A 21,147-nucleotide genomic window follows, 5' to 3' on the forward strand; every position below is an offset into this window, starting at 1 on the left:
GCAGCTCGCGTCTGGGTTTCCCTTTGTAGTCCGTAATAGTTTTCATACTCTGCCATATCTGATGAGGGTCAGAGCCGGTGTAGTAGTATTCAATCTTAATCCTGTATTGACACTTTGCTTGTTTAATGGTTCGTCTGAGGGCATAGCAGGATTTCTTATAAGCGTCCGGATTAGTGTCCCGCTCTTTGAAAGCGGCAGCTCTAGCCTTTAGCTCGATGCGGATGTTGCCAGTAATCCATGGCTTCTGGTTGGGATATGTACGTATAGTCACTGTGGGGACGACATCGTTGATGCACTTATTGATGAAGCCGATGACTGAGGTGGTATACTCCTCAATGCCATTGGATGAATCCCGGAACATATTCCAGTCTGTGCTAGCAAAACAGTACTATAGCGTAGCATCCGCGTCATCTGACCACTTCCGTATTGAGCGAGGCACTGGCACTTCCTGCTTTAGTATTTGCTTGTAAGCAGGAATCAGGAGGATAGAAATATGGTCAGATTTGCCAAATGGAGGGTGGGGGAGAGCTTTGTATGCATCTGTGTGTGGAGTAAAGGTGGTCTAGAGTTTTTTTTCCCCCCTCTGGTTGCACATGTGACATGCTGGTAAAAATTTGGTAAAACGGATTTAAGTTTGCCTGCATTAAATTCCCAGGCCACTAGGAGCGCTGCTTCTGGATGAGCATGTTCTTGTTTGCTTATGGCCTTATAGAGTTGGTTGAGTGCGGTCTTAGTGCCAGCATTGGTCTGTGGTGGTAACTAGATAGCTACGAATAATATAGATGAGAACTCTTGGGAGATAGTGTGGTCTACAGCTTATCATAAGGTACTCTACCTCAGGCGAACAATACCTCAAGACTTCTTTAATATTAGACATTGCGCACCACACCAATACCCCTTAATGACGAAGCAAAACAGATTTTTTTTTATGTTTACAAAAAAACTGATATCACATTTACATATGTATTCAGACCCTTTACTCACTACTTTGTTGAAGCACCTTTGGCAGCGATTACAGCATCGAGTCTTCTTGGGTTTGACGCTACAAGCTTGGCACACCTGTATTTGGAAGTTTATTTCATTCTTCTCTGCAGATCCTCTCAAGCTCTGTCAGGTTGGATTGGGAACGTGGCTGCCCAGCTATTTTTGGGTCTCTCCAGAGATGTTTGATCGGGTTCAAGGGTCATGTGCTTAGGGTTGTTGTCCTCTTGGAGCAGGTTTTCATCAAGGATCTCTCTGTTACTTTGCTCTGTTCATCTTTGCCTCGATCCCGACTAGTCTCCCAGTCCCTGCCGCTGAAAAACATCCCCACAGCATGATGCTGCCACTACCATGCTTCACCATAGGTATGGTTCCAGGTTTCCTCCAGACGTCATGGTTGGCATTCAGGCCAAAGATTTCAATCTTGGTTTCATCAGACAAGAGAATCTTGTTTCTCATGGTCTGAGAATCTTTAGGTGCCTTTTGGAAAACTCCAAGCGGGCTGTCATATGCCTTTTACTGAGGAGTGGCTTCCATCTGGCCACTCTACCGTAAAGGCCTGATTGGTGGAGTGCTGCAGAGATGGTTGTCCTTCTGGAAGGTTCTCCTATTTCCACAGAGGAACTGTAGAGCTTTGTCAAAGTGACCATCGGATTCTTGGTTACCTCCCTGACCAAGGCCCTTCTCCCCCGGTTGCTCCGTTTGGCTGGGCGGTCAGCTCTAGGAAGAGTCTTGGTGGTTCCAAACTTCTTCCATTTAAGAATGATGGAGGCCACTGTGTTCTTGGGGAACTTCAATGCTAGAGACATTTTTTGGTACCCGTCCACAGATCTGTGCTTCGACACAATCCTGTCTCAGCGGTCTACGGACAATTTTTTTAGACCTCATGGCTTGGTTTTTGCTCTGCCATGCACTGTCAACTGTGGGACCTTATATAGACAGATGTGTGCATTTCAAAATCATGTCCAATTAATTGAATTTACCACAGGTGGACTCCAATCGAGTTGTAGAAACATCTCAAGGATGATCAATGGAAACAGGATGCACCTGAGCTCAATTTTGATTCTCATAGCAAAAGGTCTTTTGTAAATAAGTTATTTCTGTTTTTTTATTTGTAATGAATTTGCAAACATTTCTAAAAACCTGTTTTCGCTCTGTCATTATGGGGTATTGTGTGTAGATTGAGGACAATTTTTTATTTTATCAATTTTAAAATAAGGCAGTAATATAACAATGTGGAATTCTTTCTGTATTTTACTTAACTAAAGTTACTTTGAAAAAGTAGTTCACTACATGTAAACTACTTTGTGAAAAATTATCATACCTAAATCTGAAATGTCATAGAATACAAATTGCAACAACAGATCTCTCTGGAGTCAGATGTTAACATAATGTGTAACTTAGCCTATTAAACACAAAAAAAAGTTTCAAGTGAGAATTAGGCTGGTCTGATGCTGAATAAAAAAGAAAATGATTGCCTCCATTACCAATATTTTCTTTTTGCAAAAAAGCAGTGTGTAGTTCCAGTAATTAGCCACACCGCTACATGGCAAAAAAGCCATTAACAACTAAATACACTACCAAGATTTGAATTTAGTTCAACTTCTACCAAGCTACAGCAAAATGTTGTTAAATTACTTGTTGAACTACATGTAGTTCACTACTCCCCAGCACTGCGTATACAATCACCTAAGAAATACATAACGGCATTTGTCTTTGAACCCAGGACTCCCCTGCGATCAGTGCAGTGCAATTGTTACTGAATGGACTATCCTGGTTAAATAAATAAAGTAAGCTGAACTGGCAGGGAGTATTGAAAGGAGAGCTTTGTAAAAAACCTTGCTTATGTATAGTGGGGTCCGGAATTATTGGATCCCTTGATAAAGATGAGAAAAAAGACTGTATAAAATAAATAATACAAATACTGAGCTATATCGTATGCTCACATTTAAAAATATATGTATTTTATACTAATTCAATTGTTCAGCTAAAGATATTTAATTTAACAAGTAATAATAAAAAAAATAGGTGACAAAATGATTGGCACCCCTGTTTTCAATACTCTAGCACCCTCCCTTTGCGAAAATAATGACGCTGAGCCTTTTTCTAAAATGTTTTATGAGATTGGAGAACACATTGGGAGGGATCAGACCATTCCTCCATAAAGAATCTTTCCAGATCCTTGATATTATTTGTCTGCGCTTATGGACTAGCTTCTTCAATTCAAACTACAGGTTTTCAATGGGGTTCAAGTCCGTAGACTGAGATTTCCATTGCAAAATGTTGATTTTTGTGGTCAATTAACCATTCTTTGTGGATTGGATTTGTGCTTGGGGTTATTGTCTTGTTGGAAGATCCACTTGTGGCCATGTTTCGGACTCCTGCAGAGGCAACCAGGTTTTTGGCAAAAATGTCCTGGTACTTGGTAAAGTTCATGATGCTGTTCACCTTAACAAGGGCACCAGGACCAGAATAAATAGCTCAGTATTTATTTTTATTTTATATAGTCTTTTTAGCTGATATTTTTCAAGGGATCCAATTATTCCGGACCCCACTGTATGTGATTAAATGAGAATATTTGTTAAGACATGCTGTTGTGTATTCCCCAGATGTTCTGTAGGGGAGATCACGGATGCCATGAAGGCTGTGTTTGGGGAACATAAAGCCAGCACCAGAATGGTGAGTGGAGCCTATCGCAGCGAGTTTGGAGAGCATGAGAAGATCTCTATAGCACACAACCAGTAAAAGCAGAAGAGAATAGTACTTAAAATTGTCTTCTCCTCTGCTCTGTTTTCAACCCCCTGAGTCTCACTCTTGATATGATTTATTAATCTTCTCCCAGGGTAGTGGAGTTTAAGAAGCATGAGGCCAAGATGGGCCAGGACGGCCATGACAAGGGGGGCAAAGGTCATCACCACGGGATTTGCCGACCTGGGATTCGACGTCGACCTCGGACCGCTTTTCCAGGTGAGCTTTGTAGCTAGCTACTGGACTTGGGAAATACATACTCTTTCAATTCTCTTCAAGTCTTCAAAGAACAGGATAACTCCAGGACAGCGTGTGGAGATCAACTGAGACAGGGATTCAAACAAAAGCAGATAAACAACCTGTGTACTGTGATTAAGCCGTTAACAGTGAATGTGATCGCAGCCATTGTCTGGGAAGTTGCCTTTATATTTAAATCTATTGCTTTGCATAGGTTGTTAATTTGCTTTGGATTGAATCCAGGCCTCAATGTTGTTTTATTCATAACTTAACAAATTCTTACATGTTAAGGCAGTCAATCACATATCAGCTATGCCAGGTATAACACAATGATCACACTATGGAACTCAGTGTGCTAACAATGGACCTCTAATGCAGCAATTTTAACATGTGCAGACATACCACATAACACTCGCATGTGAAAAAGGTGGGCCATACCTCGGTAAAGCCTCCGTTCAAATGATTAAAGCTGTAATTCATCTGTGTCTGTGAGTCCTTCTGGTCCACTCCATGGAAGGCAAATACAACCAAAACATTCCCTACATAGGCATACCAACTTCAAAGCTGCATACCGGCCTGTTAAGCTACCGTTTCACCACTGTTTTCACAATAAGGCTAATCTCAGTCTTATGTTCTGTTATTGGTGCTCTAGTAGCTACTTCCCCTTAGGTAGACCTACTGTACCCTATAGTCCTGAGTTTCATTAGCAGGCAGCAGTCTCAACCTCTCTCTCCTAATCCCTCTCGCCTATCTGTCTCCTCTAGCCCCTCTTACCCTCTCGCCCAGTCCAGGAAGAGATGGGGGGGATAGAGAGGCATATGGGCTATTAAGGTGAACGCTGATGCCGCCTCTAGATAAACAGTGCCCTCTTTGCCAAAGGCAGGGGCATGATGCAGCGTAGCCTATACGGTAGAATGAGTATATAGCCTCTGTGGCCATTTCTGTAGCTTACAGGGCAACCAAATTTATGACAATTTCATGAGACAGACACTATTTACATCATGCGTGTTTCCTATCAAATGGCCTAAATGGCACCTTATCAAATAAAAATATGCTTCGATGTGAATATGAATTAACATGTTAACACAACATATACTAAAAACAGGATGGGTTAAAGAAAAATTGACAAAAGCCTATGGAATGAAATGAGGCTACTCACGACTGTTGTCTGGGAGTTTCACTCAGTGGGCTAAATTGTCCAAGATAACGCAACGCCTGATCATTTTGGGTAGCTGAAATAGGCAACGTGTGTGTTTCATCTTTGGGGAAGCTAAGAATTTATCCTACCATTTCTACCAATCTGCGTGCCACTTATGATTTAAACTCAGCTTATTATTAGTGGTGGTCAGAAATCAGACATCCCCAAATTCGCACTTTCCTACAGTTGCACGCAGCAGGCTAGGTAGCCTACTTTATGCATGCTCAGGCACTCGGTCAACATTAGCACAGAGAAACAAACCATACAAAAGCTCATATGGAGCGCTCTAAACAAAAGAATGAAAACGTTTATAAAACTCGTAAATTATGATAGGAAATAAACCAAAACAACAATTCCACTCCGAGAATGAGAAAGGTAAATTACTAATTAATACATGCATTAACAGGAATTTCGTCATAGGGGTCGTTGAATGGAGACCAAGGCGCAGCAGGTATAGTGCTCATTCTTTGTCTTTAATTAATACACTTTAACAACAAAACAACAAAACAACAGTCCCGTCAGGTACACTAGACTAAACGGAAACAACTACCCACAAACCCCAAAGGAAAACAGGTTGCCTAAGTATGGCTTCCAATCAGAGACAACGAAAGACACCTGCCTCTGATTGGAAACCATACCCGGCCAAAACATGGAAAACGAATCATAGAAATAGAATTCTATCACGATCCCACCTAGAAACTGAAAACCCCAAAACCACCCAAAACAACCACCTGTCACGCCCTCACCACTCCACTATGGCAAATGACCTCTTACAATGGTCAGGACGTGACAAATTTATGTAACCAAATGACAGGGAAGGTAAAAATCTGTCGTTCTGCCCCTGAGCAAGACGGGTAACCCACTGGTCCCCGGGTGCCGAAGACGTGGATGTCGATTTAAGGCAGCCCCCTGCACCTCTCTGATTCAGAGGGGTTGGGTTAAATGCGGAAGACACATTTCAGTTGAAGGCATTCAGTTGTACAACTGATGAGGTATCCCTCTTTTCCTAATAGTACATTTTCTACTGGTGACATACAGTATGTAATGGGGAATTGAAAAAAATAAACAATCAAAGGGCAAACAATTCATACAATAAAACAATGTGCAAGAATTGACGGGAGTGCATTCTGGAGAGAGATGCGCCTATAAATTCAGCCCCCACCCCTCCCCTTCTTCTTGTCTCAACATTTGAAATTATACTCAAGACACATTATCTTCACACATATTTTAGATGCTTTTCACTGACAGCCAGAACTCAATAATCAGCTAGGCCTAATGCCACACATGCTGGCCAAATTGCGGACTTCCCAATTTAGGCATAAGCCTACTCACTTGAAACAATCCACAGCAATTTCTTTTTAAGAAGCTAATGATCCTCTGTGGCTAAGTATTTATATACATTTGGTCAATTTATTTCAATTAACTTTAGGACGCGCCGCCTATGGTAGCTGATATTCAGAATAATCAAAATGATTTGTCTTTGTCAGGTATCAGGACTATAACAGGGACCCTGGGCATCTTTTTTTTGTGTTTTTCAGAGTCAGTAGAAAGGCCTTTTTAGTGTCCTAAGTTTTCATAACTGTAACCTTAATTGCCTACCGTCTGTAAGCTGTTAGTGTCTTAACGACCGTTCCACAGGTGCATGTTCATTCATTGTTTATGGTTAATTGAACAAGCATGGGAAACAGGGTTTAAACACTTTACAATTAAGTCAAGTTATTTGGATTTTTACGAATTATCTTTGAAAGACAGGGTCCTGATAAAGGGACGTTTCTTTTTTTGCTGAGTTTATGTAGCTAGATATAGTAGGCTAATGTTAACTAGCTGGCTAATTGTTGTCCTTGAAAGGAAGTTAGGCTAGCGAGCAAGCATTTGAGCCAGGTAGCCTAGGACAACAAAAACAAAAAGCGTGTACTGTATTATTATTATTATAAAAAAAAATTTGTATGTCAGAGTCATAGACTGTTTTGGCAACATGTAAGAGAGAACAAAGGCATTGGCGTTTCTCTACAACTAGGGTTAATCAACGTGTTTTTTTTCTACGCACACACACAGAAATCAGTACCATGGACAACCAAATCAAATTTACACAACATGACCAAAAATATGTGGACACCTGCTCATCGAACATCCCATTCCAAAATCATGGGCATTAATATGGAACTGGTCCCCCCTTTGCTGCTATAACAGCCTGCAATCTTCTGGGAATGCTTTCCACTAATGTTGGAACATTGCTCCGGGGACTTGCTTCCAATCATCCACAAGAGTTTTAATGAGGTCGGGCACTGATGTTGGGCTATTAGGCCTGGCTCGCAGTCAGTGTCCCAATTCATCCCAAAGTTATTCGATGGGGTTGAGGTCAGGGCTCTGTGCAGGCAAGTCAAGTTCTTCCACACCGATCTCGACAAACCATTTCTTTATGGACCTCGCTTTGTGCACAGGGGCATTGTCATGCTGAAACAGGAAAGGGCCTTCCCCAAACTGTTGCCACAGAGTTGGAAGCACAGAATCGTCTAGAATGATATTTTTATTTTGCAGCGTTACGATTTTCCTTCACTGGAATTAAGGGTTACCTCCCTAAGGGCCCATGAAAACAGCCCCAGACCATTATTCCTCCTCCACCAAACTTTACAGTTGGCAATATGCATTGGGGCAGGTAGCGTTCTCCTGGCATCCGCCAAACCCAGATTTGTCTATTGGACCGCCAGATGGTGAAGCATGATTCATCACTCCAGAGAACGCGTTTCCACTGCTTCAGAGTCCAATGGTGGCAAGCTTTACACCACTCCAGCCGACACTTGGCATTGCGCATGGTGATCTTAGGCTTGTGAGCGGCTGCTCGGCCATTTTATGAAGCTCCCGATGATCAGTTATTGTGCTGAATTTGCTTCCAGAGGAAGTTTGGAACTCAGTAGTGAGTGTTGCAACCGAGGACAGATGTTTTTTACGCGCTATGCAATTCAGCACTAGGCGGTCCCGTTCTGTGAGTTTGTGTGGCCTACCACTTTGCGGCTGAGCTGTTGTTGCTCTTAGACGTTTCCACTTCACAATAACAGCACTTACAGTTGACCAGGGCAGCTCTAGCAGGGCAGAGATCTGATGAACTGGCATGTTGGAAAGGTGGCATCCTATGGCTAATTGAAGGTCACAGTTTTTTTTTAACTAGGAAAAGCCCATTGAGACCCAGAGTCTCTTTTTCAAGGGAGACCTGTCCAAGAAGGCAGCAACAATCAATACATTATGTAATTAAAACATACAACAACATGATCCAGCCTAAAAAAGCATTTACACTCCTCTGTAACAGAGTCTTCCATCAATATTTAAATTCATTCAGTGGCACTAACATATCTAGATGAAGCATGGATTGGAGATTATTCCATGCGTCTGGTGCACAAGAAGAGAAGGCAGTCTTGCCTAATACTGTGAATGTCCTGGGGACTTTAAGTAGCAACCACGTAGGAGACCGGTATGGTAACTGCTGGTGGTGAAGGAGACCAGACAGGGGTAGTCTGGTCTCTTCAGTAAGGCCATTCTACTGCCAATGTTTTTCTATGGAGATTGCATGGCTGTGTGCTCGATTTTATACACCAGTCAGCAACGAGTGTGGCTGAAATAGCTGAATCCAGTAATTTGAAGGGGTGTCGATATACTTTTGTATATACAGTAAATTCCGGACTATAAGCCGCAACTTTTTTCCCAGGCTTTGAACCTTGCGGCTTAAACAATGACGCGGCTAATATATGGATTTTTCCCGCTTTCAATTTTTTTTCTAAAAAACACATTCTATGACGCGCTCAGTTTTTTGGCGGCATGAAGCTTTCATTAGACCAATGAAATTGCTGAACGGGTTAAGGTCAAACAACTTTTTTGTTTACTGTTTAGATTAAATCGAGCGCTCTCAAACTTCCCATCATTCTGATTACGGTAGTCATTTTGTCACCCTCATCATGGCAAGACACAGAGAAATGCATATGATGCAGCTTTCAAGTTGAAGGCGATTGATCTGGCTGTTGGAAAAGGAAATAGAGCTGCTGCACGGGAGCTTGGTCTTAATGAGTCGATGATAAGACGTTGGAAACAGCAGCGTGAGGAATTGACTCAGTGCAAAAAGACAACTAAAGCTTACTGCTAATTTTTTATTTTTTGTTACAAGCCGTGTTTCGTTAAAGCCTATTTATTTTTGTTACAAGCCGTATTTCGTTAAAGCCTGTGTAAAATTCATTTGTTTCAATGTACCGGTAGGCACCTGCGGCTTATAGACATGTGCGGCTTATTTATGTTCAAAATAAAATGTTTTTTTAAATTCAGTGGGTGCGGCTTATATTCAGGTGCGCTTAATAGTCCGGAAATTACGGTACAGTGCATTCGGAAAGTATTCCGATCCCTTGACTTTTTCCACATTTCGTTTCATTACAGCCTTATTCTAAAATTGATTCAATAATTTCCCCCCCTTGTCAATCTACACACAATACCCCATTCTGACAAAGCAAAAACAGGTTTTTAGAATTTTTTGCAAATGTATTACAAATAACAAACAGAAATACCTTATTTACATAAGTATTCAGACGCTTTGCTATGATACTCAAAATTGAGCTCGGGTGCATCCTGTTTCCATTGATCAGTCTTGAAATGTTTATACAACTTGATTGGAGTCCACTTATGGTAAATTCAATTGATTAGACATGATTTGGAAAGGCACACACTTATCTATATAAGGTCCCACAGTTGACAGTGCATGTCAGAGCAAAAACCAAGCCATGAGGTCGAAAGAATTGGCCGTCGAGCACAGAGACAGGATTTTGTCGAGGCACAGATCTGGGAATGGGTACCAAAAAAATGTCTGCAGCATTGAAGGTCCCCAAGAACACAGTGGCCTCCATCATTCTTAAATGGAAAAAGTTTGGAAGGACCAAGACTCTTCCTAGACCTGGCCAAACTGAGCAATCGGGGGATAAGGGCCTTGGTCAGGGAGGTGACCAAGAACCCGATGGTCACTCTGACAGAGCTCCAGAGTTCCTCTGTGGAGATGGGAGAACCTTCCAGAAGGACAACCATCTCTGCAGCACTCCACCAATCAGGCCTTTATGGTAGAATGGCCAGACGGAAGCCACTCCTCAGTAAAAGGCACATAACAGCCCGCTTGGAGTTTGGCAAAAGGCACCTAAAGGACTCTCAGACCATGAGAAACAAGATTCTCTGGTCTGATGAAACCAAGATTGAAGTCTTTGGCCTGAATGCCAAGCATCACATTTGGAGGAAACCTGGCACCATCCCTACGGTGAAGCATGGTGGTGGCAGCATCATGCTGTGGGGATGTTTTTCAGCGGCAGGGACTGGGAGACTAGTCAGGATCGAGGGAAAGATGAACGAAGCAAAGTACAGAGAGATCCTTGATGAAAACCTGCTCCAGAGCACTCAGGACATCAGACTGGTGTGACAGTTCACATTCCAAAAGGACAATGATCCTAAGCCCACAGCCAAGACAACGCAGGAGTGGCTTCAGGACAAATCTCTGAATGTCCTTGAGTGGCCCAGCCAGAGCCCGGACTTGAACCCAAAACATCTCTGGAGAGACCTGAAAATAGCTGTGCAGCGACGCTCCCCATCCAACCTGACAGAGCTTGAGAGAATCTGCAGAGGAGAATGGGAGAAACTCCCCAAATACAGGTGTGCCAAGCATGTAGCGTCATACCCAAGAAGACTTGAGGCTGTAATCGCTGCCAAAGATGCTTTAACAAAGTACTGAGTAAAGGTTCTGAATGGTTACGTTCTGGTTATTTAAAAAACGATTTAATCCAATAAGGCTGTAACGTAACAAAATGGGAAAAAAGTCAAGGAGTCTGAATACTTCCCGAATGCATTGTATAGTGTAGCTTACAGTGATTGGAATAAATCGTTTTTGCAATCTTTTAGTTGTCACTGTAATTGACTAAGCATAGGTTATTTGATGATGTTGAAATGGTGCTGGAATAGTGGAGGCAGGGTTCTAAATCAATAGCTGTTTAGTAGTCTGAAGATGTCGGAAACATTAGCTTGATTGACCATGCTGTAGGTCATGTAACTGTTTGTCACATGCAATATGCTTTATGGACTCCACAGGACATATGTTGCTCTCAGGTTTTGTGATGCCGCTGTGTCTTATTGTCTCGGTCTTAGGCCTATATATCATGGTGCCAAGGCATATGAACTAACAGGTTATAGAGCAAACAATGCAATTATCACAACACATACAATTGGTTGTAATATGGCTTTTTTTCCCAGGCTTGGCTTCCCCAGTGATTTTACCCACGCACCGCTACTGCTCTCATAAGTATTTTTACTTTCGCTCTTCCTTATCATGTGTGACATTGTGAATCCTAACAGACCCTTTATCTCCAGAACTCGCCCTCAGACAAATAGTAATGACTAAATTCAATATAGATCATGGAAACCGGAACAAATCATAACTGGAGAAACACAAGAGCAGCTCTGACTACACATGTAAATCACTCATTATGTCATAATGGGTTAGAGATTTTCCTGATTCTCTTATCACAAGCTCTCAAGTTGGAGACTCTAACTGATGATGGAAGGTCAGAGGTTTGCTCAAGCAGATCAGATCAGACATAATACATAGTGGACCGTTGCTGGCTACATTACGCATTTAGTCAGATAGCCTTTATGTACAGTCTTTTGTATTATCTTTATCTTATTAAAAAACCCATCTGCTGGAGCTTTCAACCGGCTTATTGGAATAAGAGTTGAGTGCTATGGAGACTGATTATACCCGCTGACTACGGTTGACTTGCGTAAGCTCACGTCTCTGCTCTCAACAACAGGAAGCTCAACAGCTCTTTCTTTCTCTCTGTCCATCCCCACTAAGCCACAGTCAATCACCATCCAGAAACAACACCTAGCCATAAGAGATGACCACTAACTCATATAGTCGGTACCCCAAGGCACTTCTGTAACTTGATCTGAACATTTTGGAATCAACTATTATCAGAGTGTGAGGTGGAGGCAGAGCTACTAGCATATTGGTTATTCCTACCCATTCATTTCAAGTACCTAGGAGCTAGGGGTTATTTCTGTACAGGGCCACAGTAGCAGAATGGTTGTGTATTTTGTCTGAGGATGAACTCCATGTTTTCCTCTACATCTCTTCATGCCTGGAGTCCGTCTATCACAGATAGCTATCAAAGACAAGTGTATTTTTCTACATGTGATTCTGCCCTGAGATTCACTGACGTGGTTAACTAATTAAATAATAAAGTGTTTAACTTTAAACTGAGGCTCTCCCTTTTATCTGTGTTGTGGTCTTTCTCTCTGTCTCATACACACACTCACTCTTTCTTTCTTTCTCTCTATGTAATTATATGCAGGGTTAGAACTGTGTTTAAAAAATAAATACAATTATTTAACCTTTGTTTATCCAGCTGAGTCCATTAAGAACAAATTCTTCATTATATTGACTGCTTGGTGTTGACAAAAGCCCTGATATTAATGTAAGGTAAATCCTCCCATGAAGCCATGGCCAGTGAAGCATGTCTTATGAAAAGCTTAGGAGAGCTTTCAACAGTCAATATTCCTAATACCAGCCATTTGATGCCACGTTCTCAGGTGCTGTCTTGGTATTGATCTGCCTTCACATGATAAATCTGTCTCTTCCAGTTGGCTGGCTGGCTGACAGGGTGAGACTAGAGGATGGTAGAGGAGAGCGTGGAAATTCATGGTGATACTGCAAAATTGTCTTCAGTTGACAGCTGAGCGAAGTAGGGGATGGGAGGGTTAGGAAGGCTGAGAATGACAGGAGTGGGTAATGGTTGAGGGAAGGAGGAGTGAATGTTGGGTGAGGGTGGTGGATAAATGGGTGAGGGAGTCATGGGGCTTTCCTTATATAAAATATGTTTTAGTCACGGCACCAGCCAAGCATGTCTTAATGTTTTAAACAGTCGATACTCCTATTAAGAGCCATTTGGTGCCACATTCTCAGAGGCTGTCTTGGTATTGATCTGCCTTCACATGATAAATCTGGCTCTTCCGGGTAAAAGAGCCAGGGTGGAGGAGAGTGAGATAGGTTACAGCTGAATGGAGGGAGGGGTCAGGAGTGTTTGAGGCCTAATTGAAGAAGGGGTGAGATACGTGGGATACGGGAGGGGGTAAGTTGTGAAGAATGGTTAAGGGGTGACGGTTGTGTGAGGAGTAAGATAGATGAGTGAGTGTTGCAAAAGGGGTCTTACAGTATATAATGCCTGTTGTTCTAGTCAGAGCAGCATGACTACCCAGCGTGAGACCAGGGTGCTTCCTCTCATTATGATTTCCATGCTATGTATTCCTCCACGCAGGGCCTGAGAGGAGAACAGCATGAGAGTCGCATGATGGTGGGGATTTCTCTGCTCTGAAGGTGACTGCAGCCATTTCTTTCAAATAAAAACAATCTCCATGACACTACGGCTGCATCTCAATAGTCTATAGTGGATCCCTCTCCATGACACTGCGGCTCCATCTTAATAGTCTATCGTGGATTCCTCTCCTTGTGGATTTTTCTCTCTTCAGGAATTTGCTGTCACAAAATCTTTCTCAAGCCATACATTGCCGATCTGCCATAAAAGCAGTGACAGTGCTATGTATAATTTCCCCCTTTTAGTCTGTCCTTGTAAGATGACTTCAGTCACCCTAAACACACCCTCACTTCATAAGCCTGAGATGAACAGTGTTGGATAAACCCATTTTCCCACAGAAAGTGTTGTTCACTGTTACAGATTTCACATTGAGATGAAACGTAGCACGTTTAAGTGGTATGCAAGGCTGATGGGATAGCCAGTGAGAGGAAAGTGATAGTCCTCTGTGTGAATTTGAACTGCTACTCTCCCCAGTCAGCCAGCTCAACAGCCGTGTGAAACCTTGCCATGTCTTTGCTTGGACACATCCAGATCACTAAATAATGGATGGTAATGTCTTCAGCAAGACAAGACGAGATGCTTTCAGTCACTTCAAGATACTTTTTATTGACTAGCCGTGATAGAAAAGTAACAGGGTTTTTATTAAAATGCCCAGCGACAGTAACAGAGGAAGAGAGAGGCCCAACTCGGCAGAATATCTGTCTCCTTCCAGCAGGTGGCGTTTTTCATTGTTTCGCCCAACATGCACGGAGTTTTTGTATGGAGGTCAATGTGAAAGTGTGGAATTTGGTCAACATAAAAGTTAATGGCTTATTTTCTATGTGAGGTTTATTTGATTGAATATTCAAAATAGGTTTACAATAATGAGATGTATCCACCAATCCAAAGAAAGGGTACGAGGGAGCAACACTAGACTGCCATGCCACTTTGTGGACAACGACTCCCATTGTTAGGGCAGAGAGACATGTATGTATCTTGTCAGTATAGCCATAATCTTTGACAGTAATAATGGTTGAGTGTGAGGATGACATCACTTCTTCTCCAAAGACTGAAATATTTCCCCCATCTTTTCGATTTTGTGTGAATGTTTCTCTTAAAGAGTAGTTTTCAGTTATACAGTATTCCATATCCATTTAATTGAGCCTCTCAAGGCATTTTTATCTCAGTAATGTTGGCTCCTGTTTTTGTCTTCCTGAAACATGTCAATGGCACCTCTTGATTAAATGAATGAGCTTCTCACCGAATTAAAAATGACAATTAATCACACCAATTAGCACTTTCCCATAATTCCTCTCCAGTTGGCACCAATGTAGTCTTGCTTGCCAGACACATGGCGGCCGTGGAGAATAGCACATATGCTCCCAATCAAATATTGCAACTGTCGTTTTACGATATTTTCTCCCCTCTATTTTAGTCCGGTCTCTGACGTACACCATCCAGAGAGGATTGTGGCTACTGAGAGGTAGACATACATTCGTGTCAACAGTTATAGAGACAACCTTCAATTGTTAAAATGGTTATGTCAAGTGAAAAATGTGCCTTCTGAAACTTAAATCTGATCTCACTTATTCAAATCTTTGTAGGCATGACAGAAAAGAGGTTCTAAAATAAATGGGTTTCAGAAGAAGTAGCTGTATCAATTAAAGAAACCTTGCGCGTGTGCGTAGATTCAAATATCTTTTTTTAATGTTTTATACATTTTTCAAGTGGAAACGGAATGTATTTCATTGAAAATATATGTTAGAGACAAAGAATGTCCTTGGTCAGAAAGAATAATCATCACTCCACAAAATGATGGTGCCAACACCAGTGTTTTATTTTTCTGTAATGAAAATTGTATTTCTGACAATTTACTTTGAGCAGTAAAAGGAACAGAAAGCTACATCAGAGAAACACAACAGATTGAAATAAATGACTGTTTGAATTCTTTCTGCATCAATTATGCAAATATCAACCAATCTGCCTGTCTGAATAAATACTTTTCTAACCATTTATATTCAGAGCATCAATGATCATCAGTTTCATTGAACAGCTAGAGGTGTTATGAACCATTAACTTTGTCCATTAGATAATAGTAGATGATCATTTTGGAAATATAATCAGTACGGCCCACTGAGCCAATAATTTATCAATAAATTGACTGTCCTCCTCTCGCTGTATCATTGTTTGTCTCTGTAGGAGCATCAATGATTTACTGTACACCGCAACCCTTATAAGCATATTATCCATGTTTTGTAGGTAAAGGTAGACTCAGCGAAATGATGTAGAAAGTAAACAGCATAGTGGGTCAACTAATAGCATTGAAGATTGAGGCTCAACTTCTCCGCTGTTTTGGTCACGTGGCTACCACGATGTGAACCGTGTGAAGTGAACCCGTGCATATGCGCAGATACTGTGTGTGACTGAGAGAGCGAAGTCTTGCGTCACACTCATCTAAATATCTGCTGTACTGCTCGTTGCACCGTTTTTCTCTGAGGCAACCTTTACATTTGGACGTAGTCTGGCGTTTGAAAGCTTAAACACGGCTTGTTTCTAGATTCTTGTCAGCAATTGTTTTTTAAATCAAACGTGGGCATTATAGGGGATACAAGTGGTTTGCAGTCAAACAGAACGTCACATCCACACAGTTGAACACAACAGGTTAACAGGTTTTTATTATGGCTTTGCAGTAAGGGAGTCGACCATAGCAATGCTATAAGGAAACGGAATAATTGTAATAAGTCTCCCATGCTTTCATGAATCAAGCTTGCTTTGTCCTGCAACAACCCATTGTTTACAGAGGCTTCTGTAGCCTGGCGTCCTTTATCAACCAAACCTAAATTATTTGGTTTCACAAAAATAAAGTTTACAGAGGCACATCTAATATATCTAGCAACAAGACTTACAATTCGTCAGGTTGAATGTGTCCTTTGAAACACATCTCCCATTTTCCGCCTCTGTGCTGCCATTGTCTAGACCATGCAAGAGCAGGCTACTATGTAATCTCCCACTTCTACAGGAGGAAAATGGGAGACCCTGGCTAAAAATGTGTTTTAAATACTTATTTGATAGCAAATGACACATTCAACTTGATGAATCGAAATTATTGTACCTAGGGATATTGGATATGCCTCTGTTGATGGGAAACCTCTGTTACGGAAGCTTGCGCAACGAGCCATCTGTAAACATTGTTGTGGGCCAAGGCAAGAATCAACCATTATTCTACAATACAATGGGAATTTGCTTATCTTCTATAGTTTGACTGAGATGGAACCTACCCAGAAATAGAATGGTAGGGGGTACTTCTGCAAACATCAATAATAAATTATACAAATGTATTAATTAGGTATTGCTTTTTCATAATCAGCTATTAGGAATGGATTCAATTCGTAGCGCTGAAGTTCGACATTACAGCGTGATTGAAATTCAATGTTTCCACGTTGGCGGAAACTGCTTTCACGGTAAACGCTGCATCAGCTCAGTTGAAGATTACCTTTACATTTCAACCGCGCTACAATGCTGATCTTCAGCATTATGGATTGAATACAGCCCTTAGTTAAATGTTGGTTTGCAAGTACACAGTGTGCTGAAGTCACTTCAACCAAAGTTCTTCATTTTTCTTCTCTGATATATACACCTGTTGTACAATGTGTACTTCATGCGTGTCAAAGGGATCTTTACTTGAGTTGCAAAACTCAAAGATGGTTTTGGGGATGTGAATTGTGTCCTTTATCAGTTCAAAACATGACTTATAGTGATGCTACTGTAGGTGATTAAAATGTCCACATCTGAAACAGTTTTTATGGGCTTTCAGAAACAGTATTTTTATAACTGTATAACAGCGATTTTATCAGGGGTTGGAACTGGAAAATAACAACATTTTTCAACGAACCGAAACAGATTTATTTTTTTTAAGCATGGGAACTGGTTAATAATGTTATTTTATTTTCTAGTCACACAAAAAAACGAACAAAGCACCTATGCAAAGCCCTCACTCTGTCACTCAGAAACTTACTTCAGTGTCTGCCTGCAAGCTAAAAATCTTTGCCAATGTGTGTGCGTGTTTAGGCTACCTGCCCCTCCCCCCTCCGAAGCATAGGCTACTGTACTGAAGTTACAATCTTGATTCAGAAGATAGGAAGAGAGATTTTTAATTAGCCAGAAAAAAAATAATTCACTTTTTCAATGTTAGTTAAGCATACTATAGGCATAGTTACCACGTTTCATGTTGGATTTATTAACTACAAAAAGGTAAAACTAGTTTTTAAATCTTGTGCCACTCTGCACACACAAGCTTGTTAGCTAGCTAGCTCAAAAGACATTCAAAGTTCCTTCATAGAAGCCTCTCCTCCTAGGTATAATTCTGTGGACTGAATTCAGATAATGCATGTTATAACAAGATGCCCAGCGCTTCAAGCCTCCTCCTCCACCCTCTCTAGTTCTCTCCCCACCTGCAAAACACTGGGTGACAGGTAGCCTAGCGGTTAGAGTGTTGAACCAGTAACTGAAAGGTCACTAGTTCAAATCCCTGACCTGACTAGGTGAACAATCTTCTGATGTGCCCTTGAGCAAGGCATTTAACCCTAATTGCTCCAGAGTAGCTGTTCATAATGGCATTTAAAAATATACGTTTTTTTATTTAACTAGGCAAGTCAGTTAAGAACAAATTGTTATTTACAATGACAGCCTACCCCGGATGACGCTGGGCCAATTGTGTGCCGCCCTATAGGTCTCCCAATCACAGCTGTATGTGATACAGCCTGGATTTGAACCAGGTACTGTGGTGACGCCTCTTGCACTGAGATGCAGTGCCTTAGACCACTGCACACCTCAGGAGCCCCTTTAAAATGATTGACCCCTGAGGGTGTCTCACATTTCCAATCCAAATGTGCATGTTAATAAACAATTGTACATGTGTGAAATAGCACAAATATAAGCATATATAATTATATAATTATTATACTGTACCCTGCCCTTTAAAAGCAGACAACTGCACTCAGTCTGACAACTGAATCGGTGTAAAGTGTCTTTTGTAACATTGAGGAACATGTGAGGGGGCAAAATTATATAATAACAAACAAAGAGTGTTATAAGATCAAAGAGTATTATAAGATTTTATATATATATATATATATATATATATATATATATATATATATATATATATATATATATATATATATGTATATATATATATATATGTATATATATACATATACATATACATATATATATACATATATATACATGTATGTGTATTTCTTCCGTGAAGGTTTAGAGATATGATCTAATGATTGTGACAGGCCTATACATTGAAACTTTTGGTTCCCTGACAATAATGTAATTGTATTTTTCAAACATTGCTTTAAAAAGAGTACGAAGAGGGAAGTTATTTAGTATGCAACACTTAAGACAACACTGGTGGTGAGGACATTGACAAACCAGTGATAATGGATAATCCATGAAGACGCTTACATAATAACTACATTCCAAAAACCAGATCTGCTCAATACCACAGGACTGTATTCACAATAAGGTTCCAAACTATACATACTATGGTTGCATGACAAGCATGACAACATTATTTGGGGTCATATAGGGTCATATTGCCCACCCCACTATACATGGGAAATAGGGTATGTACTGTATATCTTATCTTCATGGAGCTCCTAAACTACGTATATATCTGTAGGAACCCAGATGCATCACCTATGAGATTAGTGTACGGTCTATGGCATAGCCCGGTCAACTAGATGCATGAAATCCCCATCATCAATCCATGGTTGCCCACCCAAAGGAGCCTCAGCAGGCTCCGCTCGCAGTCCTGGCTGACTGCTACTTAGCATGCTAGCATCCTATTTAAATAAGAGTGCCTGCTAAGTCTCAAGACAAATATAATATATAATACAGTATTATATAGAATATATGCCATTTAGCAGACGATTTTATCCAAAAGAAATTACAGTCATGGTAAAGTGGGTTTTCCAAGCTATGTGGCCGTGGGGATATTAAACATAATTAAAAGGAAATATGAACAGACACCCAATTCGTCCGTCACAAATTCAGATTCCGTCCGACCTCAACTATGACTTTTCAACCCCCTTAGTGGCTGGCGTGTGACCTTTGAGGCTGGGCTGGGATCCATCCTGAGCACTAGAAGCATCCATTTCTCCACCCTCTCCTCTCCTCATGGGATCAGTCCTGAGCACTAGAAGCATCCATTTCTCCATCCTCTCCTCTCCTCATGGGATCAGTCCTGAGCACCACTAGAAGCATCCGTTTCTCCACCCTCTCCTCTCCTCATGGGATCAGTCCTGAGCACTAGAAGCATCCGTTTCTCCACCCTCTCCTCTCCTCATGGGATCAGTCCTGAGCACCACTAGAAGCATCTGTTTCTCCTCCTCTCTTCTCCTCATGGCATCAGTCTTGAGCACTAGAAGCATCTGTTTCTCCATCCTCTCTTCTCCTCATGGGATCAGTCCTGAGCACCACTAGAAGCATCTGTTTCTCCTCCTCTCTTCTCCTCATGGGATCAGTCCTGAGCACCACTAGAAGCATCTGCTTCTCCATCCTCTCCTCTCCTCATGGGATCAGTCCTGAGCACCACTAGAAGCATCTGCTTCTCCATCCTCTCCTCTCCTCATGGGATCAGTCCTGAGCACCACTAGAAGCATCTGCTTCTCCATCCTCTCCTCTCCTCATGGGATCAGTCCTGAGCACTAGAATCATCTGTTTCTCCATCCTCTCCTCATGGGATCACTAGAAGCATCCATTTCTCCATCCTCTCTTCATTGGATCAGTCCTGAGCACTAACAGTGTATTCCCTCTTTAGTGCAGGGCACTACTTTTGACCAGGGCCCATATGGCTCTACATAGGGAATAGGGTGGACCCAAGCTTAGTGTCTCCATCCATCCTCTCCTCCATGGGAATACGGTCACTTCCTTCCTCTGCATTGATCAATGGCAGCTATGTTTCTCTAAAGAAAACAGCCCACCTACTGTACGCTCCGTCCATTCAAACCATATACGGTCTATGATTCCCTATTGGCTATAGCATATTGTCAATCCTCTTCACCCTGGAAGCCAATTGGCTTGGGAACCAGTCCAGAAATCCTCTCATTGGTTGCCATTTATCACTCACATCCATTAAGTTAAGATACAATAGTGCAAACACGCCCTCTTTCATTCAACCATCAATACAGGATTTGATATTACCCTGCAAGTTATGTTGCACACACTAGTTGTGCTTATTAAAGTATAATTTGTCTTTATGTAAAAGCAATTTTCATGCCAACAGCAATTGATAAAGGCGTATAACAATAAAATCTTGGTCTTAGCTCGTTTCAAATTATATACTGTATGATGTCCTTTCTCATGACAATCTATAATTCCTCATCCAGTCAGGGTTGAAATTATTATAAAAGTTCCCCATTGTCTCTAAAAGTTTTCATCAATTCAGCATTCTGTGAAACCTCATCTCATCACCGAGGCCCACGGGTGGAGTTCACCAAGTTCAATGGTGAACTTTTATGGTCATTTAGACCCTGACTGGATGAGGAATGAGAAGATTGTCATGAGGAAGGACATCATACACTATACCCCCCCCCTCTCCCCGAGGCCTTC

At 41.4% G+C, this 21,147-nt stretch overlaps 1 pseudogene; it reads left to right on the top strand.

Annotated features, from left to right (window-relative positions):
• LOC115202430 (methylmalonyl-CoA mutase, mitochondrial-like) overlaps positions 1 to 13,545 on the top strand; it is a 49,212-nt pseudogene extending 35,667 nt beyond the window's left edge.
• Positions 13,546 to 21,147: the final 7,602 nt, after the last annotated feature.

The sequence above is a fragment of the Salmo trutta genome, chromosome 1 (genome assembly GCF_901001165.1).
Source record: "Salmo trutta chromosome 1, fSalTru1.1, whole genome shotgun sequence".
NCBI lineage: Eukaryota > Metazoa > Chordata > Actinopteri > Salmoniformes > Salmonidae > Salmo > Salmo trutta.